General features: G+C 44.7%; 1 pseudogene; it reads right to left on the bottom strand.

The window, feature by feature from the left end:
* Positions 1 to 1,619: 1,619 nt before the first annotated feature.
* LOC123055687 (endonuclease 2-like) lies at positions 1,620 to 2,369 on the bottom strand (annotated as a pseudogene).
* Between the last annotated feature and the right edge of the window lie 10,414 nt (positions 2,370 to 12,783).

The following is a 12,783-nucleotide window of genomic DNA, read 5'->3' as shown; positions in this document are numbered from 1 at the left end:
ACCATCATCACCAACTCTATTTTTTATCCCTACTCTTATAAAAAGCATTGTCGGTGATGATCGTGTGCCTGCCATCCTGCAATATAGGCCGTCCGATCTATATCTAACGGATGGGAAGGAAACTATGGCAATTTTGCAAAAAGATACCCACACCCCTCTCCACATTTGCAAATAAGGCCTTCCCTCGTTCATCCTTTTCCCTCACAAGATAAACTACTCATACAAATGCATCTTGATGTTCCGTGCAATGCATGGGCATCTTGCTAGTTGTTGCAAAAAGCCGTCGTTAACTGACTATAGCGACCTTTCTTCTGGAATGGTCGTAGACGTTTATGACCAAAATATGTCTACTGTGGCATTTTGGTCACTAGCAGCCTCCCCAGGCCACGTAGGCATCCGACGTGGCAATCTGATGTGGCACAAGAATCAGCCCGGTCCAATTCAGTGTTTTACATGGGCCTAGCCCAACAATTCGGCCTTTCTATATTTTTTTCCTGTGCTTTTATTAGCTACATGGGCCTGGCCCAAGAATTCGGCCTTTTTATTTTCTAGGCCATGGCCTTTTTTATTTTATTTTTTCCAAAAGATGAGCCCACTAGTGAGATGGGACCCAGTTGTCAGGTTCTAACAAGTGGGTCGCAGTTGTCACTATTATATTCTTCAGATATCAGATTTCCAGTAAATAAATAACAATATTTAAATCCGAACAGAGAGAAAACAAAATGCTTCAAACAGAGCACGACTAATCAGGAAAAATATGGTACACATCACGAATACAATCAGAAAGAGCCAAACTTGGCACATTATTACAATCAAACTTGTTCATCCTGGTAACACAGCAAGGATGGTTCATCCTGGTAACACATTATTACAGAAAAATATGGTTCACATCAATTTTACAATAAAAAATGTTCACATCAGGTAACACAACTATCACAGTATAACTAGCTCCAATGCTTCTCCCAACTTGTTCATCCTGGACCTCACGACAAAACATGAATGAAGGCCAGCATCTGCAAGTTATCAAGAAAAATGGTTAGAACAAGCAAAATGCGACATTTTTACCATTTAAGCATAGAAGAACAGGGTCAACAACATTTCGATCTTGGAAAATGAACCAGGATTTCAATCTTTGAACAGCAAAAAATTGATACAGTAGATCATTTGCGGTTCAAAACAACCCCTAAGGAGAGACATGTTGACACATTCATTTGGCAACATCTGTAGAAATTGAACCTCATAAACATGCAATGTGGAATTTGTATCTCAAAGAAGTATACATACTTATCAGGTTTAATTAGCAGATAAACATGCAATGTGGAATTTGTATCTCAAAGAAGTATACATACTTATCAGGTTTAATTAGCATACAGAAGCCAAATGCTAGTAGCTCATGATTAGTACACAAGACAGGATTCAACAAAGTAAACAAGAAGGTGGATACAGTACAAAACTAAGCTCATCACACAGAATAGAATGATATTAAAAGTAAGCTCAGCATAAGCATATAAGTTTGTTTTGGCACCACCAGATCAAACATAGCAACGCCAATGTGAAAAGTTCCAGCATTATTGCCATATGTTTCCTTGGAATCATACTACACATAGAAGGGTTCAGCCTTAAGTCTGAACTAGCCTTAAATGGTGGAGTACAGATTTCCTTCTGTACTAGTGGACATTGATGGTGTTCCCTTCTTTTACAAAGGAGGACCCCACATGCAGTGGCTACATAAACAAGAAGTGTCAGCTTGAGTTGCAACCAGGAACAGAAACACTTGCAAAAATTCAGGCACTTGGGGTTTGGCAGGAGTACTACCTTGTGGATGTCGCCCATGAAGTTTGAGAGGAACAAGAGCACTTCGGTCAGGTTATCTGCAGTATTCCATGCAGAAAAAACATGGCATCTTCAGTACTAATTCAGTCAACCAAAAGAGATGTGCTGAAGTTCGTACGATGTACCTGAACATTACGTTGGCCGAAATTTAGAAGATGGTGATGGCGATGATGATCCCTAGGTGAGGAGCTGGGAGGTGTAGTTGTTGATGGCACCAGCGACGCAGCGGACCTTGACGCCCTCCTCGTCCTTGCAGTCCCCTGAGACAACGCACAAACCGTTATGCTACAGTCAGTTTCAGTCCAACAAAACAGAGTGTTGGTTAATTGCTATGTATTGTTGTAGTAGTAGCTGCAGACATTGTCGGGGACATCGATGAAGTGGAGCGGCGCCGACTAGTAGTACCTGAACCTGACCTTGTCGGCCCAGGAGCAGAGGCTGCTCAGGTTGCCGGCGGCGCCTGACGACAGCAGCTCGTTCACTGCCTTCATCGCTGCGTCGCTCAGCCAGCCTTCCAAGGGAGCAGCATGGTGCATCGTGGTGCCTTCATCTGGAGTCGCAAGTCGGAGTTGTGGGCTGCTGCTTTGCTTCCCCATATAGCACACCAGGTTCTCCTAAGATAGCGAACTGAAAACTCAAAACATGATTAGGGAGTTGGTACATAAGAAAAGGAATTCATGCACGAATGGCTTATACAACTAAAAAACAATCAGGCATCACATATTATTAGAATTTCATATTAGATGGCTGCACGGTAAGTGTTTATTCATATAAAATAAATAGAATAAGCACCCAGCAGGATCCATTCCATGCGCAGGATCCTTTGTATGTTCTTGCCTTTTTGTTGCTTTATCACATATTCTGGCAGTAAAAAAACTAGCCCGAACATGAACAACAGATTGGGCATAGCATACTAATCAAGGAGAGACCTGGCATGCACTATTTCAGTTCACTATTTCAGTTCTCAGTGAGGACATGCCTCTAATGCACTAGACAAAAGATAGGCCGTCGACAAATTCAGCCTGTAATGGCAATCGGCAGACACTTTTGCGACCTATTTGGGGAGCTAAAAACTTGTTTGCGAAGTCTCAGTGTGAGCAGCACACAAAACTGTGTCACGACCGGATTTTTGGGATGTAATTTCCCAGAAAAACGGCCTTTGTGCTCACCAGCCCCAGGATTACTGTTAGCTGATGAGGCACCAACTTGATATAAGAATTCCAAGCAAGGCACAAAAATATGTAGTACAAGACCATTGTGGTCTAGGAGTACAACATTTGGTTTCTAATGGTTGAGGGCGGAAGCGGTTGGGTACATCTGCATCTATGGGACTCCATTTTCCACAAGAACAGCTGACCAGGATAACTCCTATCTTCGCGAGGCTGCTATCGTCAATACATAGGTTCCGAGGTCGTCACCGCGATGCTTATCTCCATGCGCGAAAATCAGGCCAAGACAATAGCCAGGGACAAGCCAGTGAGTACGTTTGAATGTACTCGCAAACATTAAGAACACGGGTATAATATAACAGGAGATAATCATACTCCGAAGCATTTATGATGATAAGTCTGCCATGAAGTAAACAAAAATCTGTGATGCACGCGTGCAGAGAAAAATATGGACGTGCAATACGGAAGTAAAAGAAATGCACTAAGCGAGTGTCTAAAATGACTCCTTGAGGGGTTGCAAAATAAATTAATGATGCCGCAGTCGGGCGTCTGAGCGACACCACAGAAAGGGCTTATAAAAGATAAATGAACAACAAGCATGCCGCAGTCGGGCGTCTGAGCGACACCACGTAAAGGGCTTATAAAAGATAAATAAACAACAAGCATGCCGCAGTCGGTCGTCTGAGCGACACCACAGAAAGGCTTATAAAAGATAAATACACAACAAGCATACCGCAGTCGGGCGTCTGAGCGACACCACATAAAGGGCTTATAAAAGAATAACCACAGTGAATATCCAGGAGGTAGAACCATCCCAGGGATACTCAATAAAATACATAATGTAAATGGTTAGTCCATAATAAAGATGATCCTCAGATGTCACAGGTCATAAACAAAAGTCTAGTCTAGCCGTTTCTCCATCCGAAGACCGTTACTGAGTTCTAGCTAATTCGTTCTCCATCCGAATACCATTACTATGATCCAGTTAGCCGTGTCTCCATCCGAAAACCGTCATTGAGTTTCTAGCTAATTCGTTCTCCATCCGAATACCGTTACTAGATTCCACTCAGACTGTGGTCCTTACCTGTGAACATGGCTATCCAATAGGATATATCCTCTGCAGAGGGAGTACTATTTTCCCACGAGTAACGGATTTATTTAGTCCATCGGGACTAATTCCGCCTACGGCCTTTTAATTGAAAACACGCCTGACCTGCACACACCAGCTTAACTCACCGGTGTCTGGAACCACCCACGACACCTGCCAAGCAAAACTCTAAGTGGGGAGGCTACAACCTCGATGTAGCATGGGATCAAATTTATATTCGCGCGCTCTAAGGGGTGCCCCCCTCTCGGTCCCAACCGGAAACACCCATGCCCCCGGACCAAGTGGCATGCCTACCGGAGGCCTCCGGTATCTTCCACTATGGCCTCTCTGTACGGTGTGTGCTTTGGTAAGGGGTTGACAACTTACTGAACCATACCCCATTCGCGACAGGGACAAGCGGTAGTACAAAACAACTAGGGGAGTTACTAAACAAGACTCGACCTACGACCGACTCAGGAGGTCCAGGGATTCTCCAACAATATTACTATTAACAGATAAACTCACCACTCATCAAGCCTTACCATGCCATACCGGACATACTCGTCTCAACGAGGAACTAGGGACAAGTTCGTGTCTACCCAAGACCACGACTTTCTCAACTCCCTTCCGGTATGCATGAGAAGCTCACGAGGATGAACACTATCACCAGCATATCCATTACTAACGACAAAACATCTCCAATGCGCACTCACGCGTGGGACTTTATCGTTACATAAAGGTAACACATACTCCACGTCCACGTGGTATTGTAACCATATGAAAACACCACACAAAAATATTATGCCAGAGTTCAGAAATGCTTGCCTTCAAGAGTATGCAAGGGATGCACTTTTTGGAAGCTTTCCCTTTTCTCCAAAATCCTATTTTGAAAAATATTCAAACAACAAATATTTCAAACACAGTACAAAAGGTTGTCTCAAATATTTTTGAAATAAATCTGAAAATAAACTAGATGAAATTTGAGAGAGGTAGGAAAAGGAATCAACTCATTTGGAGTTTTATTTTAAAAGTTATAGCCAGTCAAACTCTGTTTTTAATAAAACCAGAAAAAGGAAAATGCTTTGAGGGGAATACGCTTTCGGGGTAGGGGAGACGTACTCCGTGGGTATACGCTTTCACTTAAACAGAGGGGACGACGCGTGGGTCACTGACAGTGGGTCCAGAGGGCCCACTGGTCAGGTTTGACCGTTCCTCCCTCTCCCTCCTCTTCTCTGCCCGACGGGAGCGGGACTCCGGAGATCGCCGGCGACGAACGGCGGCTCCTCGAGGGCATCTGAGGGTAGGGATGGACTGGCCAGACCGAGGCGGTCCTCTTGGTGGTCGCTGGGTCGTCGGAGGTGGAAGGAGTCGCCGGCGGCGAGCTCCACGGCGGAGGGGGTTACGGTGGTGAAGTGGTTTTTGGGCTCCGGTGGTCTCCGATCGAGGTTGGGTTGCTGGGCAGCTCCGCAAGGACAAGGGGAAGCTACTGGTGGCGTCGGTTGGGCGGGGGAGTGGCTGGCCGCGACGTATCGCACCGGAGCTTAGCGGCGGCCGCACTGGCCGGAGACGAGGAAGATGGCCACTACGGGTCGATCCACTGCTTGGGGAGCGCTAGGAGGAAAGTCTGAGGTTGCCTGAGGTCTTGAACGAGCTCGGGGATCCCTTAAATTGGTGCTCGAGGTTGGACCGCGGCGGCTGAGTATAAGATCGCCGGCGACAGCCGTGCTGTAGCTGCAGGGCGACGTGGCGGCGACGAGCGCGTGCCGACGAGCTTCGGGATAAGACTGAGCTGTTCATGGGGGCAGCTGGCGCGCTGGTGTGGTTTGGGCGGCGCCCACCATGGCAGAGGCTTGCTGCCGACGCCGGCGTGCCGCCAAAAGCGCTGCTAGCGGCGCTGCAAGGCGCCAGAGATGGCGTGGAGAGGGGGCGAGCTAGTGCGCGGTTCAGCGCTGGAGCAGGGGCCAGGGACGGGTCGCGTCGAGTGCGGCAGTGCGGCGCGGCGGCTCAGTGCGCGCGCATGCAAAACGTGCGCTCTGGGCGCGCCCAGAGCACGCACGGATCCTGCTCGACGAAATGCCAGGGCGGTCTAGCGCGCGAGGGTGGGGCTGGTAATTAACAGGACTAGGATAGAGACAGCTAGGAGTTCAGTGGACAAGGTTGCTGGGTCATTGGAGCAAGTTCACAGTGCAAACTAGGAAACATGCCCAAAACTGACTGCGCACACCAAGTGCTCGACAGAATGCCAAGTGCACTTAGGCAACTCTGGGAGTGGCCAAAATCTCCAGATCAGGGTCTCTTTAGGTGTGGATGGTGAAGGCAAGATCATATGGGCAAAACCAGAAACTTGTTAGTGCAAGTTTGCAAAACTCCAGTTTTGGACAGAAAGAAAAAGGGTTTATTGCATGCACTTAAAAACCTCCAATGAGCCCACTCTCCTGGACTTAAGGGTTTTGAAGGGAGGGCTACAAGTAGGAAAAAGCTCAGGGTCACTAGAGCATAATAAAATAAGGTTGCAATACAAATCACCAAATTGGACCAGAATGCAAAAGAGGGTGATTCACTCAAATTTTTCAAAGAACATTACTGGTTTTTTGCATGAAGATGAATTGTATGTATCCACTGACATCTCCAAACACTTGGAAGAATTTTTAAAGAAATATTTAAATGGGTTGTAGTGCAAAAGTGCCCACTGGACCAGATTGGAAAAGTTGGTGTAGAGCTCAAAATCTCCAATGGCCAAAAGGTATTTTTGCATAAAAGTGATGTGGAAACATCACATGACATCCCCAAATTTTGGTGGGAATTTTAAAGGTATTTATCAAATGGTTGGAGTGCAAAACAGGCTCCAAATTCAAAGAAATCATTTTAAAAGAATAAAGGTCTGAGAAAACAAATCTTGCAATTTAAATCCACTGATAAAGAATTGTTTTATCATAGAGAGTATTCAAGTCCAACAATACCTTTTGAATGTTTTCCACTTGAAGTAAAAATCCACAATAACAAAAGGGTAAATCTTGACAAATGGAAAAGTTTTATTTCCTGGCAAAAAAAAATAATAAATAAAACAAGGTCAAAATTTTGGGGTGTCACAAACTGTAGGTGAACTACACATTCACGTGTATAAAGAAGAGGAGCCACTGAATTTTAATCATGAACAGTTAAACAAAATTGTAGGTGAACAACACACATGATCTTATGAAATTTCTCAAGTGACTGAAAATTGTATTCTATATCTAGAAAAAAACCAAGGCATTGCAATCATTCTCAATAAGTACACAACAATGCATCCCTACAAACACATCCTAACATGGATCATGGCTACTACCTACCATGGTAAATGCTGGACTCTCTCTAATGGTCTAAATCACGCCAGGAAGGTTAACTTATCATCACTACCTCGCCTACACACTGGAATTGAATTCCACATAGAAGCGTATCACCAGTTCACCGCATCAGATTCAGAACTCCACTACATCCACAGATCTCTCACAGATCGGACAAGACAAGCACAAAAGGGGAGAGAGAGGGAGAGAGAGAGACGGAATTTACCTGTGTACTCTTCCTTGCCGGAGACAATCCAGCTCCCCTGGAAGCCCTCGTCGAAGGACTCGTGGAACAACTGCAAAACCCAAGCAAACCGTCACAAATCTCACCCCCACAACCCAAAAACGAGCGGCGAAGAACCGGACGCGGCGCCGGAGAGACCAGTTACCGAATCCGACGCGCGGGAGTGGGAGCGGGATGGCGGCGCCGAGGGCAGAGAGGTCGAGGGTGTCCTTGCCGTCGCTCATGGCCGCTGGAGACTCGGGCTGCTTCCTCCTGCGCGGGCGGCTGCGGGGGAAGGCTGGGTGAGAAACCCTAGCGGCGGTGACGCGTTGGGTGGGGTTGGGCTGCTGAGACGAGCATGAACTCGTTGCTGGTCCGAGTGTGGGTGCGCATTGGGGCCCCGGCGGGTGCGCCTCGGCGAGCGCGGGGCGCGGGGCGGCGAAGCGAGAGGCGAGGTTGGAGAGGTGGTACTGGAGGAAGGAGGAGGTGGCAGGGAGGGGGCTGCGGTGGATCTAGCCGGCGACAGTGTTCGGAGGGCAGGGGGAGGGGGTCGAGGCCGGCGGCGAGCGGCGGTGGGTGGCGGCGAGGGGAGGGGAGGGATCTGGATCGGGGAGCCCTAGGGTTCGCTGCGCGGGGGAGAGAGCAGATCACGGTGGGTTTTTTTAGGGGAGGGAGGACGATGAGGAGCCCGATGAGGAGCAGGTCGGGGCGGCGGCGCGTCGAGATCCAGAGGGAGGGAGTGGGGTGGGGGCGGCGGCGCGTCGAGATCCAGAGGGAGGAAGTAGGGTTGGGGGCGGTGGCGGTGGATCCAGAGGGAGGGAGAGGGTGAGAGCGTTAGGGTTCGCTGCGCGTGGAGAGAGAGGAGTGGTGTGCGGTGGGTTTTTTTTAGGGGTAGATCACGGTGGGTGGGTGAGAGGGTGAGCTGCGGGCCGTTGGATCCCGGAGCATCCGACGGTGATTTATCCGCGATCCGCGTGAGAGGCCCCTGGACCAATCAGAACGCAGTATACAGATATGATATTTTGACCATTTAAATTGGTCGTAATCGACTAAAAGTAAGGTGCTAAATCATGTTAGCTATTTTATTATGACCTGAAAAATTGAAAAAAAACTTCTCATTATTTCACCAAATTTGACTAGAGTTTTAAGGAATAATCACAAATTGAAATAAGACAAATATTTTTTTAAAAAGTTATGAGAAATGAGTTATTTTAAATCATTTTTTATCTTTCGAGTATCCAAAATGAATTCTTTTGTGAAGGACCTATAATATATTTGTTGCAAAATTGGACCAAATCAATTTTCTAAAATACTAGGACATATTTAATGCACAATTAACCAAATGGTTGGGTGTTAGAAGATTCGATCCACCTCTGGTGAAAAAGACAAATTTCCGCCGATTCAGGAGGAAGCAGGTCAAATTTGAACTGCAGCTGCCACATAGTTTGCTTTTTATTTTTTCTAAAAATCATTTTTAGGTACAAAAGTATCTATTTTATCAGAGAAACACCAAAAAAATTCCAAGATTCAACAACTAGCTAGGAACGGTCATTCCCGCCGTTTTGACCGCATTTTGAAACGGGCATAAAAAATTGGGAAACCTTCGCATTGTGTCATTATATGTGGCCAAGTTCCCAGGAAAAACAACAAACTTGTAATACGGCAATTATTTTAAAAAAGTGTTCTCAGAACGAGTTATCACGTGTGGAGATCAATGGCTTTCAAGCCAAATGATCAATCTTATGGCCACATTCATGGCATAGTTTGTTTAAATGATCTCATATTGTGCACAACGGTGCATATTGGAATAGCAAACAATGTTGCCTAAGGAAGTTTTCATTTTCTTTGGACGAAAAAACCATTTTCCATTTTTTGAGTGCCCAAAAGGAGGTTTTTTTGTGAAGGACCTCCCAAATAATTGTTGCAAAATTGGACCAAATCATTTTTATAAAATACTAAGCCATATTTAATGCACAATTGAAAAAATGGTTGGGTGTCAAAAGATTCGATCCACCTCTCGTGAAAAAGACAAATTTCCGCCGATTTAGTTGGAAGCGGGTCAAATTTGAACTGCAGCTGCCACATAGTTTGCTTTTTATTTTTTCCAAAATCATTTTCAGGTACAAAAGCATCTATTTTATCAGAGAAACACCAAAAAAATTCCAAGATTCAACAACTAGCTAGGAACGGTCATTCCCGTCATTTTAACCGCATTTTGAAACGGGCATAAATAATTCAAAAAAATCAAAAAATTGGGAAACCTTCGCATTGTGTCATTATATGTGGCCAAGTTCCCAGGAGAAATAACAAACTTGTAATACGGCAATTATTTTAAAAAAGTGTTTTCAGAAACGAGCTATCACGTGTGGAGATCAAGGGCTTTCAAGCCAAATGATCAATCTTATGGCCACATTCATGGAATAGTTTGTTTAAATGATATCATATTGTGCACAAGGGTGCATATTGGAATGGCAAACAATGTTGCCTAAGGAAGTTTTCATTTTCTTTGGATGAAAAAACCATTTTCCATTTTTCGAGTGCACAAAAGGAGGTTTTTTTGTGAAGGACCTCCCAAATAATTGTTGCAAAATTGGACCAAATCATTTTTCTAAAATACTAGGCCATATTTATTGCACAATTGACCAAATGGTTGGGTGTCAAAAGATTCGATCCACCTCTCGTGAAAAAGACAAATTTCCGCCGATTCAGTTGGAAGCGGGTCAAATTTGAACTGCAGCAGCCACATAGTTTGCTTTTTATTTTTTCCAAAAATCATTTTTAGGTACAAAAGTATCTATTTTATCAGAGAAACACCAAAAAAATTCCAAGATTCAACAACTAGCTAGGAACGGTCATTCCCGTCATTTTGATCGCATTTTGAAATGGGCATAAAAAATTCAAAAAAATCAAAAAATTGGGAAACCTTCGTGCTGTGTCAGTATATGTGGCCAAGTTCTCAGGAAAAATAACAAACTTGTAATACGGCAATTATTTTAAAAGAGTGTTCTGAGAAACGAGCTATCACGTGTGGAGATCAATGGCTTTCACGCCAAATGATCAATCTTATGGCCACATTCATGGCATAGTTTGTTTAAATGATCTCATATTGTGCACAAGGGTGCATATTGGAATGGCAAACAATGTTGCCTAAGGAAGTTTTCATTTTCTTTGGACGAAAAAACCATTTTCCATTTTTCGAGTGCCCAAAAGGAGGTTTTTTTATGAAGGACCTCCCAAATAATTGTTGCAAAATTGGACCAAATCATTTTTCTAAAATACTAGGACATATTTAATGCACAATTGACAAAATGGTTGGGTGGAAAATGTTTTGATCCACCACTCGTGAAAAAGACAAATTTCCGCCGATTCAGCTGGAAGCGGGTCAAATTTGAACTGCAGCTGCCTCATAGTTTGCTATTTATTTTTTCCAAAAATCATTTCTAGTTACATAAGTACCTATTTAATCATAAATACATGGTTTGGTGGCGATACGTCGAGGTTTAGGCGGTGGCCGAGGGCCCCAACTCTAGAGTGCGTAAACTCGCATGCCGCTGCGTGGTCACCGCGTGACCGTGGCGTTGCCATGTGTTCTGGGCGGCCTAGGCATGTCTAGTGGGTTGGGCACTCCCCAGGTAGGTGCTAGGAAGAAAATTACAACATAAGAATCTCACGAGGAGACCGATCGATGCTCAAACATGAATTAGCAGCCAAGTGTTTGATTAGCGGTACGGGAAATGTACATGGCTAATGGGCGTGAGTTTTGGCTGAGGATGATCAGTTACTAAGAAGACCGTCTTCACAAATTTTCAGCTCAAAAGGAGGAGCCTAGGTGGTACTTGCTTTGCAAACTACCACACTGGACATAAATACGAATGTTGAAGCTCGGCTCAAAATAATGAATGGATTGAGCTGGCATTTGGTGGAGGATGGTTATTTGGGCATAGGAAAGCACTGTAGAAAATGGATACTATTTGGACATGCCAAAGTGGTACTTCCTTCACAAAGTGCTGCTCTAAACACAATAGGAAAATGAATATTGTTGAGTTATTTTTGAACTATGCAAGGAAGGTTTTTGACATATTTGATGAAGATATGATCCAAACCATTTATGAGAATTTTTTGGGAATTTTTGGAATAACAGAAATATAGGTTGCTTCACAACCTAGGGCAAAAATTGACACATGGACATGACACATAGGCAAAACTGATGAGATGGCGCCTAGTCATCACAACCAACCACAATCTACAAGGCTATGACCATCTATATTGGTCGTTAACAACTAGAAATAAGGCAGCGGACCAGCACTGTTTGCTTTATGACCATTTCGTGTAAAGAAATTACGACTTTTCTGACCAAAATGGTCGCAATTGTTTACGGTTTGGAGCCCCCCAAACAGCTTTTGACCAATTGGTCTCAAATGGTCATAGATCTATGACCAATTCTTCCAGGGTCACTGACAGAAGGTCACTAGTTGACATATTTCTTGTAGTGTGTGCGTGAATTCATATGATTATGCATGTTTGATAGATCAATTTTGGTTCGAGTATGGATTACATGTATCATCATCTCGAATTCAAATATTTGAATCCCTTTTTTGTTCATTCCTTTCACGCCCATCTCTCTCGCATGCATGCTCCTTCAGGTAGCTATCACTCTCCTTTCTCCAGCTCACCCGCACTCTCACTTCATGTTTCTTTTATCCTCGCAAACATGGTCTCTCGACGTCTCCCTTGAGAAGTGTCACACTCTCCCTATCATTATACATTACATGGTTTTCATTATCTCTCACGTCTCTACTGTTCTCTGGTATCACTCGGTACCTAAGCTTTCTTTTTCACCGCCACACACGCAGTCTCCACTCGTCTTTCACTTTGTCTTTCTCTCTATGGGATTCTCTCACACACCCTATATGTCTCTACATATGACCCATACCACTAAAATTACTCTCTCTCTCTCTCCTGTAGACACAACATTTGTTGCGGTCTCCTTTTCATCTCCATCCCAGACTGACATTATTCACTTGTTTACCGATCAGACAACCCCCCCTCTCTCTCTCTCACAGACACACACAAACACAACTCCTGCTTCCACTCCCCTACCCGACTACCATCTCTCTCTCGCACACACAAAACTCTCGCTTTCGCACC

The sequence above is a fragment of the Triticum aestivum genome, chromosome 2D, assembly GCF_018294505.1.
Source record: "Triticum aestivum cultivar Chinese Spring chromosome 2D, IWGSC CS RefSeq v2.1, whole genome shotgun sequence".
Classification (NCBI taxonomy): domain Eukaryota; kingdom Viridiplantae; phylum Streptophyta; class Magnoliopsida; order Poales; family Poaceae; genus Triticum; species Triticum aestivum.
This window is presented reverse-complemented; position numbering and strand designations above follow the sequence as displayed.